This window comes from Nicotiana tomentosiformis, chromosome 1, assembly GCF_000390325.3.
Source record: "Nicotiana tomentosiformis chromosome 1, ASM39032v3, whole genome shotgun sequence".
Lineage (NCBI taxonomy): Eukaryota > Viridiplantae > Streptophyta > Magnoliopsida > Solanales > Solanaceae > Nicotiana > Nicotiana tomentosiformis.
In genome coordinates this window covers 49174116-49186061 of record NC_090812.1, presented here as the reverse complement: position 1 = coordinate 49186061, position 11946 = coordinate 49174116, and the positions used below count along the sequence as shown (strand labels likewise).

The window sequence follows — 11946 nt, the reverse complement described above, 5'->3', positions numbered from 1 at the left end:
CCGCTTCATGCTTTTGTTCATTCCTTTTCCACTGCTGGTGGTGAGGAGGGTTCTTTGGTGCATTGTTATTACCACGATTAGAGTTTCCTCCCCGACCACGGCCATGACCACGACTGGGGCCACGTCCTCTTCCACGCTTAGCTTGGTGGAAGTTCGTCTCATTCACTTCAGGGAATGGACAAGAACCAGTAGGTCGGCTTTCATGGTTTTTCATTAATAGCCCATTATGTTGCTCGGCTACAAGAAGATGTGAGATAAGTTCAGAATACTTTTTGAATCCCATCTCTCGATATTGCTGATGTAGGAGCATATGGCATGAAAAATGATGAAAGTTTTCTCCAACATATCATGATCAGTAATATTGTCACCACATAGTTTCAATTGGGAAATAATTTTGAACATAGCAGAATTATACTCACTGGTAGATTTAAAATCTTGTAGCCTTAGATGAGTCCAATCATAACATGCATGTGGAAGAACGACCATCTTCGGGTGGTCATATCTATTTTTCAAATTATTCCACAGTATGACTGGATCTTTAACAGTAAGATATTCCATTTTCAGGCCCTCATCAAGGTGATGGCATAGGAATATCATTGCTTTGGCACGGTCTTGGTTTGATGCCTGATTTTTATCTTTGATGGTGTCTGCTAGACCCATCGCATCAAGATGAATTTCGGCATCAAGCACCCAAGACATGTAGCTTTTGCCCGATATATCTAGGGTTACAAACTCAAGTTTAGAAAGATTTGACATTATTTAGAAAAAGAAAGTTCGTACCTCTGATACTTTCAAAGTATTTTTTCGAGATGGCAGAGTCTCGTGCTGATAACGTGTTATAAAATAAAGACAGTAAAGTAAAGACAAGTATAGAGAGAAACTGATATATTATTCAAACTTCAAACTTATGTACATAATGAACTAAAAACTCCTCTATTTATAGAAGAAAGGAAGCAGCTGCGAGGCTTTTCAGGAAGCAGTTGCAAGGTTTTTCTTTAGCTGCTTGTAAGCTGTCTGCATGAGCTGCTTGCAACCTGCCTGCATCAGCTGCTTGTAGATAAACTTCAACAGAGTACTAAATGGATAATCTTTTTTAGGAAGATTACCTATAGCGGAGTAATAAATGGACATCCACAATATAATTATTTTCATAACACAATAAAGCTATTCTATGGTGATGTTTTTTCCTGTTTTCTCCCAATATTAAAGTGGCAATTGACGATTAAAAAAATAGATACGCAAAAACTGGCATCGCCCGGACTTGAACCGGAGACCTTCAGTGTGTTAGACTGACGTGATAACCAACTACACCACGACACCATTGGATGCTTTCTTTTAAAAATATTTAAAATACAATTAATGTGTTTGAAAAATAAAAACACTTTACCAAAGAATTATTCAAATATCTACTTAAAATAACATGAATACATAAAAAATATATTAAGTCACTGAATTGTAAATAATGTGATTATTATATATAGTCATATACTTAAACAAAAATTATCAAGATAACGTTCGTTGAGTATGGTGCAAACAACCCAATAAGCAAAATGCGCACAAAATATGTATAGTGAGACATATTACTACGTCAAGTGTTAATGTAGCTAATGCGCCTCGACTTTTAGGACGTAGTTCTGTGAGATTTTAGCCTCGTGGCAGTCACTATATTATTTATAATGATGAAAATGTCATAAATTAAATTGTATAAACAATTAAACACTATTACCATAGCCTATAGGGATTTTGAACTATTTTGATGAAGAAAAAAAAGATCTCATGCACAGCCCGCCAAAGAAATCATCCAATAGACTGTAGAGGGCAGCTGCTTAGCCGCAACGCAGGAGAATAATAATAGAAAATCACGGCGAAAGTGAAAGAATATGTGCTAAAGTATTTAAAGGTGTAACCATCAATGTATTTGCAGGCCTAAAAAGGCATTTTACATAATAATAACAAATGGTGGAAAGTGGAGATAACATTCTTGTCAATATTGTACCCAAGTTGCTTAAAAAGATAACCACTTTAATGGTGTTGCGGCTGACACATCTTATTGTAGGTATAATATTAATGATGGTAATTAGCAGGTAAAACTACAGACAATTGTTCTTTCTTCGTCACCTTTAAGCAAAGTCACCTTGTCTGTTCCTCCATTCCTACTGCGTCCATTTATCTTATTATGTGTAGCTATATATTCACTCAAATTATTTATTAAAAATGGGTTGGATAATAAATTTTTTTAAAAACGGGTCAAATATGAATAAGAATCATATTATTCATTTAGAAAATGGGTAACTAATAAGTTTAACTTTTACATTTGTAAACCTTCAAATTGGGGGTTCCTCAAGTTTCGGAGACTAGGAATTCTCCCAAAATTGATCATATTCAAGAAGCCGTGAATAATATGGATATTCATATTATCCGCCGGCTAACTTAATTTTTATCCGTATTAAATATGGATCGAGTTGGATAATTTATCTGTTTTGCATTACCCATTTTTATATCTGACCCCGTTTGCCACCCCTAATTATCTATGATAATTCATATACAAAGACTGGAACTCTAACGGAATATGCTTGATGACAACATATAGTATATTGTTAAGAAAAGATATGTGCTCCGAATGAAATAAAAAATGAGAGTATTATAAGAAAAGTTAAATTATGGTGGATGTTTACTCTTCTCCACTCACACTACTCTAATATTTATGGAGTTATGATTGTAACTCCATAACCTCTCCCATGATCTTCCTCTCAAATGCTTAGTAACATGTTCAATGATATATTTTACAATAGTGATTATTCACTTTTCATGTCTATATAAAGGCCTTGTAATAAATTGAAAAAGAAATAAGAATCTCTCTATATCTCTTTCTCTCTATATCTCTTAGCTTGTTTTTCATTGTTCTATATTGTTACTTTGACTTATATTTTATAACACGTTATCAGCACGAATTCTCTAACCTCAAGGTTGAATTCCACTTCTGATAAGGTATATCTCAATTATCTATTATCAAAATTATTAAGTCTAATAATTCTTTTAGATTTTGGTATCAGATGTACATATGAGTATATTCCGCCGAATGAATGTTGGTTCCTTCATTTTTGTTTTGTTGTGATATTTCATCATAATATAAACTTGAACATCTTGTTCATGAATGTAGTATTGTTAAATTTTTATGAGCTAAATAATAGGTGGCATACGGTAGACTAAATAATCTATAAAATTTAAATTATACCTTATTATGTATGCTTATGATTTTACCTTATAATACGATTTTAGTATGCCTAGTATAATGATTATACATTAGTTTACTGTCAAATATAATATAATAATAATAATAATAATACTCGTAACTATTGATAAAATATTAGTACAAGATGTACTACACTAAATTTTTCATTGATGATAGTTCTTATCAAGTTAACATGTTGAATCATTTTCATATGGAAAGCATATAGTAGTAGATAGTAGACAGTGATTTGTCCACTATTTTTTTTACTCATGTAACGACCCAACTTGTCGTTTTAAGAATTTACGCCCCGTTCAGCGACTTAAGGTCTCGAGTAGCTTCGTAAAATGTATTATGACCCGTGTGTGTTGTCGAGTTTGGTTTTCGAAAGTTTCGGAATTTAATTTAAAGAACAATTCTCATTTTTAAGCTTAAATAGAAAGAGTTGATCGGAGAGTTGACTTTTGAGTAAACGACCCCAGAATAGAATTTTGATGATTTCAATAGCTCCGTATGGTAATTTTGGACTTAGGAGCGTGTCCGAAAAAATATTTGGAAGTCCGTAGTGAAATTTTGCTTGAAATAACGAAAGTTGAATTTTTGGAAAGTTTTACTAGTGAGTTGACTTTTTGATATCGGAGTCGGAATTCAGTTCTGAATTTTTTTTTATATTAGTTATGTCATTTATGACTTGTGTGCAAAATTAGAGGTCAATCAGAATTGATTTGATACGTTTTGGCGCAAAATATAGAAGTTGGAAGATTTGAAAACTCATAATTCGATTTGATGCGCGATTCGTAATTTCGGCGTTGTTTGGCGTGGTTTGAAGCCTCAACTAAGTTCGTATTGTATTTTGGGACATGTTGGTATATTTGGTTAAGGTCCCGAGGGCCTCGGGTGGATTTCGGAAGGTTAACGGATCAATTCGGACTTGAAGAAAAGCTGCTGGAATATCTAGGCAGCAGCTGATGCTTTCGCTTCTGCGAAAGTTTCATCGCAGAAGCGACCTCGCAAAAGCGAGAAAATCATTGCAGAAGCGACATGAAAGGGAGCTTGGCAAAGGCTGGTTGGAACACGCAGAAGTGAAGCTGACAGCTTGCTGGGGTTTTTTTGGACAGCAATATACGGAATTTCTGATGCGCACAGATGACTTTGAAAGCTTATATCTCGAAATCTATAAAGAATCTGGAAATTATCAAAACATGAAAGTTGTAGCTCTTTGATTCTAGTTTCCATAATGATAAACCATTTATTATTCGAATATGTTTACAAAAAGTTATGGCTGATTGACTGAAGCTGGTACTGCAAATTTTGGCTATAACAGTGTGCATCGCCAGAAATTTCTGCTGCATAGGGCTCACTTTGGGAGCTTATATCTCGCAATCTATTAGAATTTGGGCGATGAGCAAAACAAAAAAGTTGTATCGCTTTGTATCTAGTTTGCAGAAATTTAAACCGTTTGCCAGTTGGAGTTGAGTACAAGAAGTTATGGTTGATACACTATAGGATGTTGAAGAAGAGGTTGATGTTTTCAACATAAACATATAATGATCCAAAGGTCCATTTTTAGTTCTAGAGATCGAAATTCGATTTTGAGACTTTCAAGATTTTGATAATGAATTATAGGAGTGATCTGAAAAGTTTGGTCTAATTTCAGCAAGTCGCGATTGAGTTTTTAGTGCGAAACATGAGTTAACTGTTTAACGAGCAAAATTGATATCGCATTAAGCAAATGAGTTCTGAATTGAGTTTCGATTGAACGATTAGGTTCGTATTATTATTTGTGACTCATAGGAATAAGAATCGTCAAATTCCGAGTTCGTATGATGGAGTTAGAGCTTTTTTAGTGAAAACAAAACTGCTGGTGTAAACAATCTTGGTGCGCACCTTTAGCGGTCAGATTTGACACTTTTAGCGACAAGATTGGACTTTTAGCAACCGGAATAGTGTTTTTTGGGCAGAAACTTAAGGACCAAATATGGTCATTTCCTTCATTTCGTTTTGGATTTTTGAAGCACGATTCTTGGGCGATTTTGAGGATTTCTTCAAGACTTCAACTTGGATAAATGTCCTATATCCAAAAGTGATTATATTTCATAAATCCATGGTCATATTCATCATTTATTTCGGATTTAAATGGAAGAAATCAAGATTTTTGCAAAACGTTTCAAGAACGAAAATTTTAGATTTGAAGGTCGAGTTGTTATCGGAATTTAATAAAATTGGTATGGGTGGACTTGTAATTGAATGGGTTGTCGGATTTTATGAGTTTTGTTGGATTCCGAGATGTGGTCCCCACATGCGATTTTTGAGTTAAATTTTGGATTTTGTTAGAAAATTAGTATTTTCATATGGAATTAATTCCTATAATTAGTACTGAATTGAATTAATTTGGTTAGATTTGAGCTGTCCGGAGATCAATTCAAGCAAGAAGACGATTTTGGAATATCAACATAACTTCAAAAGGGTAAGTATCTTGCCTAACATTGAGTGGAGAAAATTTCCCTTAGACATTGAGTCTTATGTGCAATTTGTGTAATTGAAAACCATGTACGCAAGGTGACGAGTACGTACTTAGTTTATAACCTTACTTTATTGAAAATAAATTAATCGTGCGGATTTTATGTATAGACATATTTGGCACTAGAGTTATCCGTGCAGTTGTGATAGAGATATGGGCACGAGGTGCCGTAAAAATATGAAAGTGGCTGAGACCCATATTTTTATGATTATGAGATGAGGTGTCACAAGATGACTTTTATTTGAAAGGATTATATTCAAAATATTATTGGAAAGAATTATATTCGTAAGATATCTATTTGAAGGAATCATATTAGAAAGAGATTTATTTGAAAGAATTTTATTCTGAAGAGTATTATTTGAGAAGCATATAGGCGAAAGATTTATAGTTGAAGGACTTGATTTAATTGGATGTACTTGTATTTATTATTTGTTGAGCAATATTAATGGTGTTCTTGTTGCCCTGTTGTGCATATCACTGGTTGATTTGTGTTGCCCTTATTATTATTTGTTTTCTATTATTTTGTATACTATATTGCACAGGTTATTAGACTAGTGAGTGTCTTGATTGTACCTCGTCTCTACTCCACTGAGGTTAGTCTTGATACTTACTGGGTACCGACTGTGGTGTACTCATACTATACTTCTACACATTTTTGTGCATAGCCATGTATTGGAGATATCAGACTCAGACAGAGTTAGAGTGTGATCGCAAGGATTCAAGGTAGAGCTACTTGGTCGTCGCAGTACCTTGGAGTCTTTCCATTTTATTGTACTGTTAATTATTAATCAAACAGTATTGAGTATTCGATCCTTGAGATCATTTCATGTAATCAGTTAGAGTTCGTGACTTAGTATTACCAGTCTTGGGAAGTTGATAGAATTATTTCCGATGTTGGTTTTGACACTATATTTTAAAAAATAATTGGCTTGAATTGTAATTATAATCGGCTTACTTAGTCTTAGAGACTAAGTGCCATCACGACACCTGTGGTGACTTTTTTGGGTCGTGACAATTCCCTGATTGACTTAAAGGTTATGCTATATCTCTTTGTTTTTCTAGAGAGCATAATACTTAGTTTTCACAAAAGTGCATGGTAACTAGTAGTAATATTATTCTATTTGATACATCATTTTCCCCTAATGTTCTGGTCATATCACTTTCATCTTGAAGTAGGCTTATTGCAGCAAAGACCACATGTGAATTTTTAATATTATTTTGTATTTTTATATATCTGTTTAACACTAATTACTTAGCTGATTTGAGTAAACGAAAGTCTATTGTTGAGAATTATATCCAAATGACATTATTAAGAGTTTAACTCAAGAGGTAAGCATTTCCTCCGTATTTGAAATTATTTTTGTCCTTTGCTATTAATTATATCAACTTCAATGAGTTCAAGTCACAATGCACCATAAGGGTAAGACATCAGGATCAAATCCTGATGCTCCATGATGATAAGAGTTGGGTTTGAGTCCCAATTCCTTATGGTCTAACATGCCTTTATATTAGTAATGCATTCGGTTTGAGTCCCAATGTACTATATTGATGATATAATGATGACTAAAGAAAAATAATATATTTTTCATGAAAAGGCATGAAGCGTGTCCCACTTGATTTGCTCCATTCTTGAAGTGGATGTGGTAGCGGTGTATAATAAGTCTAAATGAAGACAAGTGATTGACGAATGAATGTGGGCGTGCCAAAGACCAAAATAATGATAGTCATCATTATGGCAATTATAATAAAGAAAACAATAAGGGTTCTCAAGATAATCCTTCAAAAGTCAAGGAAATGTGTATCAATATGGTCTGTAAATATGAGGCACATTAAGATGATTATGGTCCATTCTTTGAAAATGTGACTTGTGATAAGCATTGTAAATGCAGACCCATTTCTGAAAGTGAATGTGAAAATGTATATGTGATACAAATTATGCACAAAAATATATTTATACATGATTGAATCAATACTACAACTCACCTATACGAGAGATTTGAGAGAAGTAAAGATAATAAATATTACGGTGTAGTTACATGAATATGTCATTGGTCGCGTACATGTGATACGCCAAAAATATTTTGGCATGCCTTATAAAAGTTATTAAAGGCAAAATTAAAGCAAGAAATGATTTTGCTTATGATGATTTGACCATGACAATTATTATTATATGATTTTTTCTGTAAAGGAGATATTCACCATATGGATGGTGTGACAAAAGATCTAGTACAAAATCAATTAAGAGTTCCAGAAGAGCTAATTTATTACTACCTGGATGGGTAAAATTATTCATGACATTAATATTGTAGTAAGTCTCAAAAGAAACTTTTTGAGTTTCAAATGTACAAGCCAAAGTGGTTGGCATATTGAGATTATAAATGAAAGGAAGATTGAATATCTTCAAATTACTATAATCATACTAGGTAAATATAAAAGGTTACCTGACTTTTCTTCTATTTGTATTTTGTACTACACAAGCATAAGCATGATGATGGAATTTCATGCCACAAGTAAACTAGAGGTTTACTGAAACAAATATTAGTTGGCATGACCGGTTGGCCATTCCGGTTCAATTATGATGCGAAAATTAATTGAGAATTCACGTATATTGAAGAAATAGAAGATTCTTCAAGAATTCTCTTATGCTGCTTATTCTCATGATATATCAGTTAAGGCTGAGATTGAATCCTTTGATTTCTAAAATGAATAAAATGTGATAAATATATGGGCCGAGTCACCTGCCATGTGGACCGTTTACTATTATATGATTTTAATCGATGCATCTATTGTATGGTCATATGTGCATTTGTTATCAACTTGCAGTGTGACTTTTGCAAGGTTGTTTGCTCAAACTATTAGAGCACAGTTCCAGAATATAAATATGGTGATTTAACTTGATAATGTTGGTTTAAATCCAAGTTGGTTTAGCAGAAATTGTATGCCTCCAATTATAGCTAAACCATTGATTATGAGAATAAAACTCCCAAAATAAAATTTGGTATGAGATGTATTATTTAATATATAACAACACTTGTACGTATCTAGCCAAGTTATGAAAATTTTTCCCTATCACAATCGGTTCAGGGTCAGGAACCAAATAATTTCCATTTAAAAATATGGATATACTATATGATTTAATTAAGTCACCACAATGCACAAAGATGGGTTCTCAAAGAAGGTTGGAAAATGTGTTGGTGATCCCAACATTAGGGGAGAAAATGGGCAACTGAGAAAGTGATACGTGAAATGAATTATTATGAATATATATAGATCTTCGTACAAGAAAATATGAACTTGAAGTTCAAGTGATAATTCCTTTACAAATTGTTGCCAGACACATTTGCTGACCCAAAGCTAAATGTTATATTGTCAGCTGCTAATACTCCAAATAGAATAAAGTCCATGAGGGACAGAGTCTATGACACGCAAGAAGCGTAACAGACCAATCGGTTCCAAAGATAAAACTCCTTGAAGAATGAGAGGAGTAAATGATAAAGATGGTCATACCAAGGAGGCAAGTGCTTTATAAGAGCACCACAGCATAACACTTTATAAGACCTAATGGGAGAGGCTAAAGTACCTGAAACTATTGAGATCTCAGTAAGTTATGTCTTTATTGAGTGATGATGGAACCGATGTAAAATGATCGTCGACAATATTGTTAATATAATGTAGCGCTCAATATTATTAATATTGACGAGGATCTTGAGCTCAAATCTATCATGAAATTTGGACAGATAAATGATTGGCCAAAATAAAAAAATACAATTCAACCGGAATTGGCTTCACTCGAAAAACGTGAATTTTTCGGACCAGTAGTCCGAACGCCTGAAGATGTCAAGCCAGTGGGGTACAAATGGGTTTTTGTGCGAAAACGAAATGAGAAATGTGAAGTCGTAAGATATAAAGCACGACTTGTGGCACAAGGTTTTTCGCTAAGGCCTGGTATTGATTATATGGAGACATATTCTCCTGTGGTAGATGCAATTACCGTCAGGTATCTAATAAATTTGGCAGTCTATGAAAAGCTTGATATGCGGTTAATGGATGTTGTCACAGTATACTTATATGGCTCATTGGACAATAAAAGTTTTATGAAAATTTCTGAAGGATTTAAAGTTCCTGAAGCACATAAAACTTTAAGGGAAACTTGTTCAATAAAGCTTCAGAAATCCTTGTACGGATTGAAGCAATCACAGAGGATGTGGTACAATTGCCTTAGCGAGTATTTGTTAAAGGAAGGGTACAAAAATGATCCTATTTGCCCTTGTGTCTTTATTAAGAGGTCTGGATCTGAATTTGTCATCATAACTGTGTATGTTGATGCCTTGAATATCATTGGCACTTCTAAAGAGCTTTCAAAGGCTGTAGAGTGTTTGAAGAAATAATTTGAAATGAAAGATCTTGGTAAGACAAAATTTTGTCTTGGCCTACAAATTGAACATGTAACAAATAAAAATTTTGTCCATTAATCAATATACACTGAAAAGGTTTTAAAGCGATTTTACATAAATAATGCACATCCATTGAGTACCCCAATGGTTGTGAGATCGCTCGACATAAATAAAGATCCATTTTGGCCTCAAGAAAATGATGAAAAGCTCGTTGGTGATGATATCTTAGTGCAATTGGGGTACTGATGTATCTTGCCAACAATACCCGGTCCGATATTGCTTTTGCAGTAAGCTTATTAGCAAAATTCAGCTCCTCCCCAACAAGAAGATATTGGAATGGTGTTAAGCATATATTTAGATATCTCCGGGGAACTCTGGATATGAGATTGTTATTCTAATGAATTCAAGTCAGAAATGATTTGCCATGCCGATGCATGCTATTTATATGACCAACACAAGGCTCGATCTTAAACATGCTATGTGTTTACATGTGGAGGCACTGCCATATCTTGGTGATCGACTAAGCAATCAACTGTGACTACTTCATCTAATCATGCCGAGATAATTATTCGTTAAGCAAGTCGAGAATGTGTATGGTTGAGGTCTATAATACATATTATAAATTACCTACAATTTTGTATGAAGATAGTACTTCATGCATAGTCCAATTGAAGGGAGGATTCATAAAAGGAGAAATGATAAAGCACATTTCACCAAAATTATTTTTCACACATGATCTTCAAAAGAATGGTGATATCAATATACAACAGATCCGTTCAAGTGATAATATGACTGATTTGTTCACCAAATCTCTACTGACGTAAACCTTCACAAAATTAGTGTACAAAATTGGGATGCGAAAGCTTAAGACTGTGAATTGATGCTCTCATCAGGGGGAGTTAATACGCGTTGTACTCTTTTTCCCCTCACAAGGTTTTGTCCCACTAGGTTTTCCTTGGAAGGTTTTTAATGAGGCAACCAAAAGGCACACTACAACATTATGCATCTATAGCTACGAAATCTTAGCTACGAATTTAAAAATTATAGCTAATGCCTAATAATAGCCACAAAAATTAGAATTCTATGGCTATTTGCAAAACTGTAAAATTTATTTGCCTCGAAAATTAAGTTGGTAAAGCTAATTCCTCGTATTAGCTATAATTGCTAACAATCATGGCAATGACTACCTAAATAGCTACAAATTTATTGCTACAAATAAAGTTTGGTAGATAATCATAAATTTTTGCTACGCATCAATAGATACCTTTTAGCCACAATAAATTATTTAAAACAAAACATTGTAGCTAAATGAATATTTTAGCTTCAAGTCTAAAAATTTGTGGCAATAGTTAAATGATATAGCCACAGATTTATTGATATAATTGACTTATGTAGCTAATCATTAGTTTTTAGCCACGAGTTAAATTTTAATAAACTTTAAATATGCAAAAGTTAATTTTAATAGACCATTTGTATGCCTACTTGTAGTCTCTAAACTTATCAATTTACTTTATTTATCAAACTCATATTTTATTTTATTGCACCTTGTTATTTTTGGATGTTAATTATATATATATTTGGTGTAAAAATTCAAAATATATAAATATTTGTGGAGAATTTATGTATGTCTGGTACTTAACTATTTATTTTATATAAGTAATTAGAATAATTTCTTATATTTAAGTATTTATTTTAAATAGGTCCTCATGTATTGAAGACTTTAAGAGTTTTTAATAAGTACTTAGAATAATTTCATATAACTAATGATTCACTTTTAAATAAGTGCTCATATATTGAAGAAC

At 33.2% G+C, this 11946-nt stretch overlaps 1 non-coding gene across 1 annotated transcript; it reads right to left on the bottom strand.

Moving 5' to 3' along the window:
* Positions 1–1246: 1246 nt before the first annotated feature.
* On the bottom strand, positions 1247–1320 carry TRNAV-AAC (transfer RNA valine (anticodon AAC)). Its single transcript has one exon. It is a non-coding gene; the product is annotated as a tRNA-Val (tRNA).
* Between the last annotated feature and the right edge of the window lie 10626 nt (positions 1321–11946).